This window comes from Mycteria americana, chromosome 2, assembly GCF_035582795.1.
Source record: "Mycteria americana isolate JAX WOST 10 ecotype Jacksonville Zoo and Gardens chromosome 2, USCA_MyAme_1.0, whole genome shotgun sequence".
NCBI classification, from domain to species: Eukaryota; Metazoa; Chordata; class Aves; order Ciconiiformes; family Ciconiidae; genus Mycteria; species Mycteria americana.
In genome coordinates this window covers 84,619,349-84,632,861 of record NC_134366.1, presented here as the reverse complement: position 1 = coordinate 84,632,861, position 13,513 = coordinate 84,619,349, and the positions used below count along the sequence as shown (strand labels likewise).

Sequence of the window (13,513 nt, the reverse complement as noted above, 5' to 3'; positions counted from 1 at the left end):
AATCTGCTTCCTTCCCCTTGGTTCTCTTTTCTTTGCTTCTAAGCCTTTAATTCAGTTGATATTTTCTGACTCTGGACAACAGTCATTCATGCCTCACACACTCTGAAAAACACCTTTCTTATTAATTTGTATTAATCAATTACACAGCTTCTTTCATTCAGTTCAGGCAAGAGGAGAACAGAAACTACTCTTACTGCCTCGGACTTTCAGGATCTTTCTTTTGCCCTTCCTGGTCCTGGGTTCTGTGTTTCATCAGGAAACACAGGTGTGCTAGAGCTGCAAGCCGTGTCCAACATTCAGTCCTAAAAACACATAAGGCACAAGACAACTCTAAGCCCTGAATGCCGTAGTATTTATTAAATATCCTACTTTAAGTCACAACTCTGTGCACAACGTAAGTAACACTAAAACCATTAAATTAGACATCTTATTAAAGAGAGGGTAGCTAGTTATACAGTCGTGCTGCTTAAGCCCTTTGCCAAAATGTCCTCATAATTAGGGCCAACAGCTGAAAAGGAGGAGTGGTCCGTGAACAAAATGCCTGGGACTGGCCCCATGGAGAAACCCTTTTAAAGCACTAAATGCTATTGGGGATGACTTCCCACTAATGCATTTCTTTTTGGTGCTGCTTGTGATTCTTCAGGTTTCTGAGGAAACCCTGGTAGATACCTGACACAGGTCAATAACCTTTTAAAAAGTGACTGGAAACAGAAGAGAGGCTGCTCCCTTAAAGGTATTTTTAGGAGAAATTTCCAAATATAAATGTGCTGTATTATCCCCTTCTTCTGTGTCTTATGTCCTTCCCTACCCTGCCAAAGTTACTCCCTCAATTTCCATTTCTCCCTTTTGTGTTTTGATGTTTAATTTTTGATGTCTAGTTTTATAACTCATAGTTGGTAAATATTGGTTAGGTCATTTAAAAAAAAAAATCCACCTCCCTTTTGATTTGCCTGTAATAATGAAACTTCAGCATTTTTATCTGTAATATTAGTAGTTTGTAAAAATTTTTCATACTGAGTTCATAAAAATTGCTTATGTTTTTAATGTGTTTGCTTCAGTGTGGAGTCTTTGAAATATTTTTTTAAGTAAGATTAAGGAAATGTATGAATAAAAATAATTTCATCTGGAAAATTAATTTTTTAATTGAAATATCAAAATGTTCCAACTTCTATATTTCAGAAGAAAAATGTCTTTTTCTGATACAAAAAAAATTTACTAACAGTAGCTAAGAACAAGAAAAATATTGTCAACCAGGATGCTAAAATACTGTCTAAAACTTAACAGTTGTGGGTTGGTGATTTATTGTACTTAATTTCTTCTGCATTTTTCTACCAGAAGCAGTCCTTGTAATACTTTATGTCACATTATCTACAGTGAAAGAAAAAAAAAAATCATTTAAAAAACCCCACCACAGTAGTCTGCAAGTCACAGCAGCTTCCAAGACCTCCCTTTTAGTGATGTCCATAGTTCCACAGGAGTAACAGATAAAATTCATGAAAGGGCTTTAACAGCTAGATTATTTATTGTAAATACATTATTTACTACATTTAGCTTTCTTCCCTGTTAGTAAAAAGCATGACCTACTTCTGGATGTTATGAATTGGTTTGCTATGTGCAATTGTTTGCTTTTTTGCATGAATGAAAGATAGCTTTCCAGAATGTTTGGTTTTTGCACCAAAGAGTTTATTTATTCCTGATAATATTTATGTATTTTTTTCTGAAAACTTTATTTCACTGTCTCTGCCCATTTCTTAGCTTTGATGATTTTCGAATCAGGCCAGTACTTACTTGTTCCCAACAGAAGGTTATTTTGTCATGTGAATATGACCTTCCTATGTTCAGCTTCTTATGTAGGTACAAAAAGAAAGCGATCATTGTATTGATCACACTTTGCAACATGGCATATTAAGAATCACTTAAGACAAGTTAATATGTGATTTAACTTGTAAATAGAGGGCAGGTATGAATAGTATATACCATCAATGGCTTTAGAGATTTACCCATAGAAAGCGTTATATAGAGTTATAAACAGCTTGTTGGTCTCTGGTCTTAGAAGAACCTGTAGCTAAATTCTATAGCTGGAATCTGTACAATACAATCCCTTATATGAACATTAGTATATACCTATACCTACACACAACCTGTAATTATACAGTGTATAGCAGTTCATCTTTTACTAAAACTTATTTTAGACATAAGTCAGTCTTAATCAACCTACACTTTATTCAGCCTTCTCAATCATAGCGAGTGTTCCACTGAGTAAAGGAGAAGGAAGAAAGAAATGTTATTCCATCATTTGTCATGTTTGTTATTGCAGAATTTTTATCTCCCCGATTCTTTGTGTATTTCTGATTGACCAGTGAAATCACAGGCACTAGTAAGTTGCTATTGAAAGGGTGACTTTTAATATATTAAGTACCTTTGACATTATCTCAAATATGTTTCTTCTCTGAGAGTTCTCCCTGTGGCCAGCAGGATTAATACTGTGGTTATGTTTTGATGATATAGTTTTGATTTTCAGAATTATGCATTTCATAAGGATGGAATAGCATTAGATATGAGCTGTCTGCTGGTAAAGGTCAAGCTGTATATATTGTTTTCAAACAATGCTAGCTAGAGAGAGGGAAAAAGTTTTTTTCCTTTAAAAATAAGAATGTAACATAAAAGGAAAATAATGTATTGTTTGTATTTGCCACATTTGGAAAATTGATCTTCCAGTTGCAAAACATAAACCTGAGAAGAAATTTATGGACAAAACAATTTTCTATTTCTTTTTCCAGAAGCAGAAATCATATATAGTCACACACACAAGTAACATGGGTATTTGATAGGGCAGAAAAATATTCCCAGCTAGAAGCTTTAATTACTTCCCAATTAGAAGCTTTAACTACTTCATAAGCTGAGGAAGATTTCAGGACAACAAAGGATGCTGGTGATGATTCTCCAGTCCTGGAAGGAAGGGACAGCGACAGACCTACTTACTGGCACTCTCTAATAAGCTATCAAGCAAAAGTAGCTGAATTAACACTTTAAGCCCTATCCATTCTGTAGATGGAGGGCAGGGAAACAATTTGGTCTGGAGGAGAGCTGGAGAAGTTCTCAAAAATGCGTAGTCTCCTGAAGAAATGAGACCTCTATCTCCACAGTGTGGGAGTGAGTGTGACTGTTGTCCTCCATCTTCTCTTTCCCCCAAATAAATGCCGATTCTGTTGATCTGCTTCAAGCAAACTCTACAGATGATTAGCGTCTCAGACTTGTCAGCCTCACCCTCCCGTAAGCTCTGTGTAAAGAGCAAATCAGGAATTGGGAAGAGACTTTACAAATGCTCCCAGTGAGGCAGCAGCATGAGCCGACTCTTTATTAAGCTCTAGAGAGTACACAGACACACACGCACGCGTGCACACGCTCGCACGCACGCACGCAACCCTGCTGGACCTCCCAGTGGTGCGGAGAAGTCTGGTGTAGCTGCTCCGTCTCTCTGACACAAAGGCATCATGCAGAAGACACAACTGCACAAGGAAGGAAGCCTCCTTAATTCTGGTCAATCTGAGTCCTTTTGATCTTCACCCAGCCCGCCATGGTGTGGGCTAAAGCTGTCTATCCCAGGGGTCACCTCTTGTGCACCTAGGGTCAAACACGGCAAGTGTGGACACAACCATGGGGAACAATGCGGCAGTCAGAGATGAAGAGGAAACTCACGGATCAGCAAACCAGAGGGTTGTTGGGACCAAAGACAACTCCAGAAGATCTGCAGCAGGAAAACACAGTTAAAATCAAGGTCAGCTGTTCTCTGCACCACAGTTTGCCCAAGATAGGAAGCTCCTGCACAACAGAGCCTGGGAAAAGACATACTTTAACTCTGATGACACCTATCCGCTAATATACTTTTACTAGTTTTGGAGGTTTTTCTAATAATGGGATAGGGGGATGCTAGAAGAAAATGTGAGCTCTTACACAGTGTTTTCCAGGTAATCTGAAACTGATGAGTTTCACATTGCTGAAGATTGAGTAGAAATTGCCTGACAGTCCAAGGAGAATCAGGAAAGTATGTGTCTTGGGCAGTAGCAACAGCAGCATCAAAGACAAAACCAGCTGAATCAGCCCTTCACTGCAGACAATAGTTATTCCCTTTTCTGTGGGTTAAAGGAAGATTATAACAATTTTGACCCTTTTGGAAGTTGAGTCCTTTTGATACTTTAGAAGGCTTTTTTATTGGAAAATAAAACAGCCGCTAAAGGTTGTCTCACCACCTCATCTTGCAAAGTGAAACCTGGGACCTCAATACATTTAAGAGCTGGACATTACCTCCTATAAAAATTAAGTAATCAGAAATATATGTGTACAGCAGATTTCATTCCTACTAGTCTTTAACTGCACACTGAGACAAAAGACTTGGGAAATAACACAAATATTATATAAACATTTTTTTTCTTTTTTCTCCTGGAGTGTTTAATTGCTGTGGTAGCTTATCTTAAGCCTTTACTGACAGGCTTTCCTCTTTCAGTCATCTGGAATGTTCTAGATCTGTAAATAAAATTACTTGCTTTGGTATTATATAGTCATATACTTCTTCATTGTTGTGAGAAAATGAAAGGCGTTTGTGGGTAGCTTAATGCTTCATTTACTTTTACTTGCAGTGCTCAGGGTGGCATTTAAGGATGTCTAGGTACTTGGTAATTCTGATCTTTAAATTACCTGCTGTAAGGGCAAGAGCTGTTTCACCCAGAGAGTATGAGACCCTCAGGCTTTTTTCAGTTTCCCCCAACTCAGTGTAACTAGTTATAGCTCTCTTTTGAGGTTTTTACACTTCATCAAATGTGTTTATACTTCAATTTTAACATTCCTCACATATAAAGGAGATAGAAAGCATGTTAAGAATGGTGGCAGACCTTTAAAAGGAGATGCCACAAGCTCTGCTTCTGCTAGGGAAATCATATAATTGAGGAGCCAGGGAGTTCAGAGGGTGACTCGGTAGCTGTAATGAGGCAGAAGTGGTGTTTAGTGGCTGTAGCAGAGGGCAGCTGGTGAAGAGGATGTGTGAGATGGCGAGAAGGGAAAAGCAGAGAAGGGCAAAGAAGCTGTGGGGTGGGTCAGAGGAGCTGCTTGAAAGTCAGGCTGTGTTGGAAAGTGGTCTGTGATGTGCGTATTTATAACGAGTAGGGACTGGGCACCACCTGGTTTATTCTTGTTAATCAGCTAGTGGGTGGGAGAAGACAGATGAAACTAGAGGGAGTAACTGGAGGGTGAGTTTGGGAAGCATGCCTGGGGTTGTGTGCACGTGGGGAACCATGCTTCCTGGAAACCTGGATCATTCAAAACACTGGTGGTGTTGAGTGAGACATGGAGTTAGCCCTCTGCTTATGAAAGAAAACTACTCTATCAATTAAAATAGCTGCCCCAGTCCCAGCTCTTTGCTGGATTATATAGGTGAAACTAGGAAGGGCTGCCAAAATAACCTGGAGCAGTGCGTACTGTTTAGTCTCAGTAGCCTTGGGTAAACAGCATTGGTTCACCGAATGCATTTAGGCTGATATCTCATTTCTTGAGGTGCCCTCATAATGAAAAAGTCACCCAGGGATTTCTCTTATTGCTGAGGATGGGAACTGTGTAATATTGTAATGTATGTAGCCAGGGGCTGCATGCATTATATCCCTTTTTTTTTCTCTCAGAATGAGAAAGCATGAAATAAAATGGTAGGAACTTTCACTTTAAAAAAAACCATGTTGGATTTCTGAGATAGTGGAATCCTAGAGATTAAGGAGAAATAACTAGAAAAACTGGGAAACTAATTGTTACTAAAGAATACCACTTAATGTGTGGTCAACTGAAATAAAGGGAGAAGTTGGGGAATGAAGGGATTGAAAGCAGCCCTGCAGAGAAGGACTTGGGAGTACTGATGGATGAAAAGCTGGACACGAGCTGACAATGTGCGCTCGCAGCCCAGAATGCCAACCGTATCCTGGGCTGCATCAAAAGAAGCGTGGCCAGCAGGTCGAGGGAGGTGATTCTGCCCCTCTACTCTGCTCTGGTGAGACCCCACCTGGAGTACTGTGTCCAGCTCTGGAGCCCTCAGCACAAGAAGGACATGGACCTGTTGGAGCAGGTCCAGAAAAAGACCACAAAAATGATCAGAGGGACGGATGAGGAAAGGCTGAGAGAGATGGGGTTGTTCAGCCTGGAGAAGAGAAGGCTCTGGGACATCTTATTGCAGCCTTTCAACACTAAAAGGGGGCTTATAAGAAAGATGGGAACAGACTTTTTAGCAGGGCCTCTTGTGATAGGACAAGGGGTAATGGTTTTAAACTAAAAGAGGGTAGATTTAGACTAGATATAAGGAAGAAATTTTTTACCATGAGGGTGGTGAAACACTGGAGCAGGTTGCCCAGAGAGGTGGTAGATGCCCCATCCCTGGAAACATTCAAGGTCATGCTGGACGGGGTTCTGAGCAACCTGATCTAGTTGAAGATGTCCCTGCTCATTGCAGGGGGGTTGGACTAGATGACCTTTAAAGGTCCCTTCTAACCCAAACTATTTTATGATTCTGTTCTGTGAGTGGAATTAATATGAGATTGCTCTGCAAAGGCTTTTTCACGTATTTGATAGTTAAACCACTCAATGATAGCCTTTGTCATCTACCACTAAATTCCTGATAAAAAGGAAAGCTGAGCTATTGGTTGCAAAATGTGTGCATTGAGACCTTGTCATTGAGATCTTCCTAATATTAGCTGTATTTAAGTGACGTTTTATTTCCTGTAATAGTTCAGCATTGTTGGTCATAAATTGCTCTGCCTGCTTTTCATGTCCTTAGTCAATGGTATATACCCTTCACTGTTACTGCTCCCTATTAGTTAGGGGACCAGCCCGTACTCCTAAGGTAGGAGAACTCTCCAATAATGCAAAGCTTTAGTATGTGACATCTCCTGCTTTCTGATGAGGTAAAAGGGTACTTGATGGCTGTCTTCTCGGGCAGAAATGCTTTAGTGTACAGGTTACACTAGGATACTACAGACTGGAAGCCCAGTTTGACTCCAGCACCTCACTGCAGGAGCCTTGGCTTCAGGAGCTAGGACATTCCAAACACAGGACAGGAAAAACTAGGGTGTTTTGCTGACCTCCAGAAGAGCTGGGGGAGAACTGTAGGTCCCCTAACCCAACATTTCTCGGGGGACTAGCTTACTTCTAGCCTAACTCCTTGATTGCCAATATTGACTCTCTTGGTTGCCAAAGCCAGCTGGCCTTTACCTGCTGATTCCTTAGCCATACATGGGAAATCCAGGTTGTATTTATTCCCTGATCATCAACACAGTAGATGGAGTCAGCTCTAGCTTGCCTTTGGGAACAGCTAATAAACAGGTATGTCTGTTATACAGCCTCTTTTCTAACTGAACACTTGCTAGGTAGAAGTATGTTTGTTAGACATGAAGAATTAGCAGTCCTTGTGAAGGACTGGAATAAAATGACTGCCACAATTTTTATCAAAATGTTTTAAGGTTTTCATCTCCTAGAACGACATTGGCTCAGTTGTGGGCAGGAGGCAACTGTCACCTGTTGAGTTACTAACACAGCAGTTGTTACAAGCATTTTTGTGCATTGTCCTCAGAGGATTCTCAGGGTCCCTTCAGTCTTGCTGCTCTTCTAAAATCATGCAATAACTAAAAGAACATCTAGAGTCTGTTTTGGTTCTTGTAAGAGAATAATTCTTGCAAAAAGCAAGCAAATTTTATTCTGTTTCCTTCTATAAAAAACAGTGGGAAAGTAGGTTGTCCGTGCCTTCCTCCACCCCCTAGCATAACTGCTGCAACAGCATGATGTTTTCATCTTGTATCTTTACTTGATCACTTCAAAGTGGTGTCCTCCAACAACAACAACAAAGTGCAGCTGGCATTATCATGGGTCCTGTGCTTGGAAGTACTTTAGGCTTTGGAAAGCTTCAACATTAACAAACTTCAAGACTCTCTGTTATGAAGCCCAAAGAAGTACTGTCCCATTAGCGGGCATCCTTGATCTGTGAGCTCCTGACTCATGGTAGTCCCTTTCTTAAGGGATGTACTCAGTGAGTCACTGAGAACAAAAAGGGTATAGTGAATGAGAACTAGTGAGTAGTGTTCATGAGCTGTATTTCATAATAAATACAAAGAAGGTTTTAATTAAAATAAAATTCACTTCACATTGATCTATTATGCATATTTGGTGTAATAAAGATGCCTATTGAAATCGTATGTCAGTGTAAGTTAAAATAACATTTTATTCTGATACTTCTACGTAAGTGTCCATAAGAGGAGGCATAAATATGATTCATTTTTTCACATAGTTACTGAATAATGTTTTCTTCTCATTTTGTACTTGGAATAGTAATTGTTTCTGTGACTAAACATAATTTATTGCAGACTAACCTATAAATATGTGCCAGAAACTTGCTGAACTGTTCTAAGCTAAACACATTCACTTCCATGAAGGTAGGCATGACTATTCATGCACTGTCAAGTGGAAGTATAAGTTGCTGCTGCCACTTCTTCTTTACACATGCATCCTCCTCCCTCCTCCCTAGCTATTGAGAAGGTTGGTCTTCAGCTGAAAAAGAACCTTCCTTCAGGCTACTTGTCTCTGTAGTTGTGCTTCTTTCTCTTGCAACTCAGCCTTTACAGAGGACCCCAGCTAGACATGGAGATGACTGTTTCCTTGCATCTGATGCATAAGGTCCTGAGCTTTTCTTAGACCAAGCAAGCTCTGATGGTGCCTGGAACATCTTGATCCATGCTTTCTATTGGCTGGCCACAGAAATGGGTCTTAGTCCCTTTTCTGTCGCATGTTTTGCAACCAAAAGAGCCTTATTGGGAGGAGAAGTAATTCAGCTTTCACATGAGTAATTAAAAGGCTCAGGGAAGTACATTTTCAAGATATCACAGGTGTTACATGAAAGTGGTGATAGCAAAATTGCTGAAAGAGTGGGTGAAGTTCTACTCTGAATGAAGCTACTTACCTGGGATCTTTACTGCTTTTGAATAGTGAGACTCAAAAGAAGGGTCAGAGGGCCTGACTGCTTGAATATTCAGCCTGCAGACTTCACGAATCTGAAAGCAATCAAGTCCTAAGCCTTGTGAAGTGGTGATTGATTCAAGCTTCGATAGGAAGACATTAGCAAACCATCTGTGTAAAAGTTGAGACTTAGGAATTCGTCACCTTGCATAAGATTTGCTGAACAGAAGTTATTGACTCTAGCAGATCCTTCAGAAATGAATGGCAAGTTGAAATTTCTCTTTGCTACTTACTAAGCCTTTAGGATTTGACCCAGTCTTTTGCACGAAAATGGGTATTTATTCTTCTGTGCCCTGAACGCTGGGGTTTGGAAGTGCTCAGCCTGGAAAATTACAGGCTCCATAAAGGCTTGCATCCTCTGCATAAAGTTTAAGGATCTGGGAATGCAAGCCAGGTTCTCTCCAAGTGCATTCCTGGCACAGGATCTTCCCCAAAAATAGCAAAAACAGAATCACAAAATGGCTGAGGTTGGAAGGGACCTCTGGAATTCACCTGGTCTGACCCCCTTGCTTAAGCAGGCCCAACTAGAGCCGGTTGCCTAGGATCATGTCCAGACAGCTTTTGAATATCTCCAAGGGTGGAGACTCCACCACCCCCCTGGGCAACCTGTGCCAGTGCTTTGTCACCCTCACAGTGAAAAAGTGTTTCCTGATGTTCAGAGATAACCTCCTCTGTTTCAGTTTGCACGCATTGCCTCTTATCCTATCAAAAACACCTCTCTGGGGTCTTGGAAGGAGTGCACATAGACTGATACACCATGTAAAATAACTTGGTCTTTTCCCTTAGAAGGACCTAAGCTTTTTTTGGGGAAAAGCCTGATTCCATGCTGTCACCTGCTAGAGGCTCTTGCTAATAGAGCCTCTTTAATAGACTATGCGATCTCTGTTCATGGAACATCCCAGGTAAGTCTTGTGTCATACTTCCCTCTGCTGACAGCTGTCCAGGAGGTGCTTCTCAGCTGTGGATGGAAATGCCAGTAAAGTGGCAGGGGTGGGGTTAAGAATATCCATTTCAAAGCAGACACCTCTACAGATTTGCAAAGATATATTGCTCTGTCAAGTCTTTACTTACTAGGTCTTAGAATCTAGACTTTTTTGCTGGGTTTGGAATTTCTCAAATTTCTTGAACATTAAGACTCTTTCTTTGAGACGATGTATATTCCTCCTGTTTTCTCACGTTGGTCAAGTTTCCCTCTGGATCTGAATGGCAGCATAATGCATTCAAGGGAGATATTCTGAGTGAAACTTCAAGATGTTTTTGGAAAGCATTTTCTCTCATAATGTAGACCAGAGATATTTAAAAGATCCTAGGAGATGCCTAATTGTCTTAAAGAAATTTTATTTTGTACTAATCCATCCTGGTCCATCTTGTATAAAATGATGAAACCTTTAAACCCACCGAAATAGACAAGGAAACTCACCAGGAAAGATGGTAGAATTCTTATTTTTTTAAATAAATGTAAGTACTGGTTCAGACTTTGTTCAGCTGAACAAGCTCAAGAATTGGGAGAGAACTGTCATGATGTAAAAACATTTTGCTAGGAAACATTTCTCATGGTACCTACTTATTGAGGCAGTTGTCTCCTCAGAAGATAATGGCTTCAGGTATAATTTTAATATTCCAGGTTAAACAGCTCTCGTTATCTTCATTCACTGCTCAAGAGGTTGTGATCTTAGTTCTTAAGACAATTGAATTATGCTAGAATAATAGCAGCAGATTGCATTCGCATAGGAATGTGAAGAGTGTAGTAGCTTGAGATTGCACATAGGAACTGGATTGTTCTTTAACATTCATTTCTTTTTCAGTGTTGTTTTGAAATCTGTACTGAATCTCTCCTGTGGAGACTGGTTAAATGAAACTGGCATTTCTCAATACTACAATTATTGTACCATCTTATTCTGTTCTCTGAGATAAATCATTCTTCAGGATGAAGATGCAGCTGCCTTTGGTGCTCACTGATTCTTCTTCAGTTTCAAGTAAAGGAATTTAAAGCTATCTTTACATTCTGATTTTCTGAAACAGAAAAGATATGAAAATAGTAGTGTAATCTATAAACCTTACAGAGTGGGATTAGACTTTCACAAGAGAAACAGAAATGCAGGCCTGTATTGTTTGCTTGAAGGGACACAGCATCCAGCAAGAAGCTAGAGCAATTAAATATTAGAATAAAAATAGAGGGTTTTTTAGAAAGAGATATGGAAGGGAAGATGTGCTTTTACGCTGTAGAAATAGAGAAGATTGTACTGCAGAGAAAAATGAAAAATGGGCTATTGCCACTTTTTCCCCTTTCTTTCTTTTTGTAAAAGCTGGTGGTGTATGTAAATTGTCAAGCTATTGGCATTAGATTCAACAATGAACTTTGATTTCTCCAAGGCATAGTGTGTCTCTTGTCCTGGACAAAATAGCTTCATGGATTCTTTTCTCTCTATATATGGTTGTGCATGCTGTCTCAAAATGTGATATGCTTTCTGAGGTTTGGGGCAGGACACTGAGTAGGAGCAATATTGTCTAAATCAGAATTCACTACCGCGTGGGTAGAAGTTGACTCTAGGTATAGTGTGACTAGCTTCAGAGGAAAAGCAGTTAAACGTACTGGAGCTGGAGGCTATTTCCAAGGCTAGATGCAGCTCCTAAGTGTCATGCTTGAGTGTTAAATCCTCAGGATGGTCCTGATCTGGTTCCTTGCACCTCGAGTGAGGCTGGGGATTTCTGATCTGGGACTTCTTGTTTCATGAAACTGTAATTCTCGGAGTCAGTTACACACAAGTAAAACTTCTCTAAGAACACAACAAATGAAACTAAGGAGGATGAAAACAAGATCTTTTGAAGTTGGTTCAGTCTCCCTGTGCTCGAGGAAAGTTGTTCAATGGAATCCCTGTTCAGGCTCAGATCTGCCAGCCTCCCACCTCTCAGGAGGTTACGATAACTGGATGCAGTTACCTTTGGTGAACAGGGTTTTCTTCATTACTTTCTGCGTAAGAAATTTTTCTTCAAAATATATCTGTTCCCTGTTGCATATCCATGAAACATCTGTGATAAACATGATCTTGGTTTAAAAACTAAGCAGTAGCTGTTGCTCTTGAAGATAATGTGGTATATATGTATCTGGAATCTGAACATTTCTGTGCATGCCCCTTCCTTAGTGCAAATATCTTCCTCCCTCAAATCTATGGAGTTTCCATCTTTGGTATATCTTGTTAATTAAAGTTAATGTTCCTTCTTTTATAAGTAAGGAGAAACGATGGAGTGCAGAAAACTCTGTCTCTGCAAACTCAACCCCTGAGCTTGGCTGTGTAGATCTCTAGCATACAGTTAGATACAGTGTCACATCACTTCATCTAATTTTATCCTGTGTCAACAAGGAGCTACTCCCTGCTTTGTAGTGTTTATCTGAGCTGAACCTCCAGCCATGGTACCTTTCTGTTTAAAAGCTTCTTTGCAAATGATCATCTACCTACTCCTACTTCTGTGAATTTCTTTTTTTTTTTTTTTCCCTGAGTAATTTGTAGAAAATTTTTCTGCCATCTCTAATGCTACTCCTTACAGTGAAGCATATGGTTCAGCAGAGTGAAAAACACTCTGTACTTCAAGCTGCAGCTCAACCTGTGGTTCTTTTTCCAAAGTGCATTTTTTTAAGATGTGGACTCTGCGCACGTTAAGATGTCCTTAAGAACACAAAAAATCAAGACAAACAGCCACATGTATACCAACTGCAAAATGCGGGATTGAAAACAGTAAGCAATGGATAAAAGTGGTGAAATGGTAAAATTGCTTAAATAAAACTGAAAGGAAATGTAGCCTCGACTGTCTGTAACCATCACTCTCACTATTGCAGCATAGTCATTGTTTTGGTTACTGCACAGAACTTAATGCAGAGAGTACATGTGCTGAACTTAGGAATGTAACACATGTGGCATTAAAAGTGGCCTATAATTGGGCTCATTTAAACAATTACTAGGTATGAAATGGATTGTTTGTTCTCTCTTAGGTATAATGTTCAATTAATAGAGTTCTATTAATATTCAGATTGGAGAACAAGACAGGACTCAAAAGTTAATTGACTGCTTAGTAGCCTGTTGCATTTGGAGATCTGAAATGAACTTTGCTTCACACTTAATGAGCTAGAGCTTTTTAAATTGGAAAAATATTTTTTATAGTGCTCCAGCTGTTAACATTATAAATGCCTAGGGACTCCTCTAGTTTAATTTGTTATGCTCTCATTTAAAGTTCGCCACAATACATTTTAAATGGTAACATGTGAACCAGGGGGAAAAACTGATCACTTCTTTCAGAAGATTCTTCAAAGACTGAACAAAACCATGCTGCAAGCGCTGACAAAGCTATAAAGCAGACATTAAGAGCAGACTATTGTTTATGGTGGGTGACAGACCTCATGTCAGAGACAAACACCACAGTTTGGAAAAGGTTATTTATGCTCTACAGAATCCATCTGAATAGGGGTCTTCTTGCAACAGAG

The 13,513-nt window shown here is 39.8% G+C and overlaps 1 long non-coding RNA gene across 1 annotated transcript in view; it reads right to left on the bottom strand.

Annotated features, from left to right (window-relative positions):
* Nucleotides 1–2,652: 2,652 nt before the first annotated feature.
* The window catches only part of LOC142406699 (uncharacterized), a 35,806-nt gene continuing 24,945 nt past the window's right edge, over nt 2,653–13,513 (bottom strand). The window contains exon 3 of the long non-coding RNA XR_012774668.1: nt 2,653–3,748. This is a non-coding gene — a long non-coding RNA (uncharacterized LOC142406699). The remainder of the gene's footprint in view (nt 3,749–13,513) is intronic.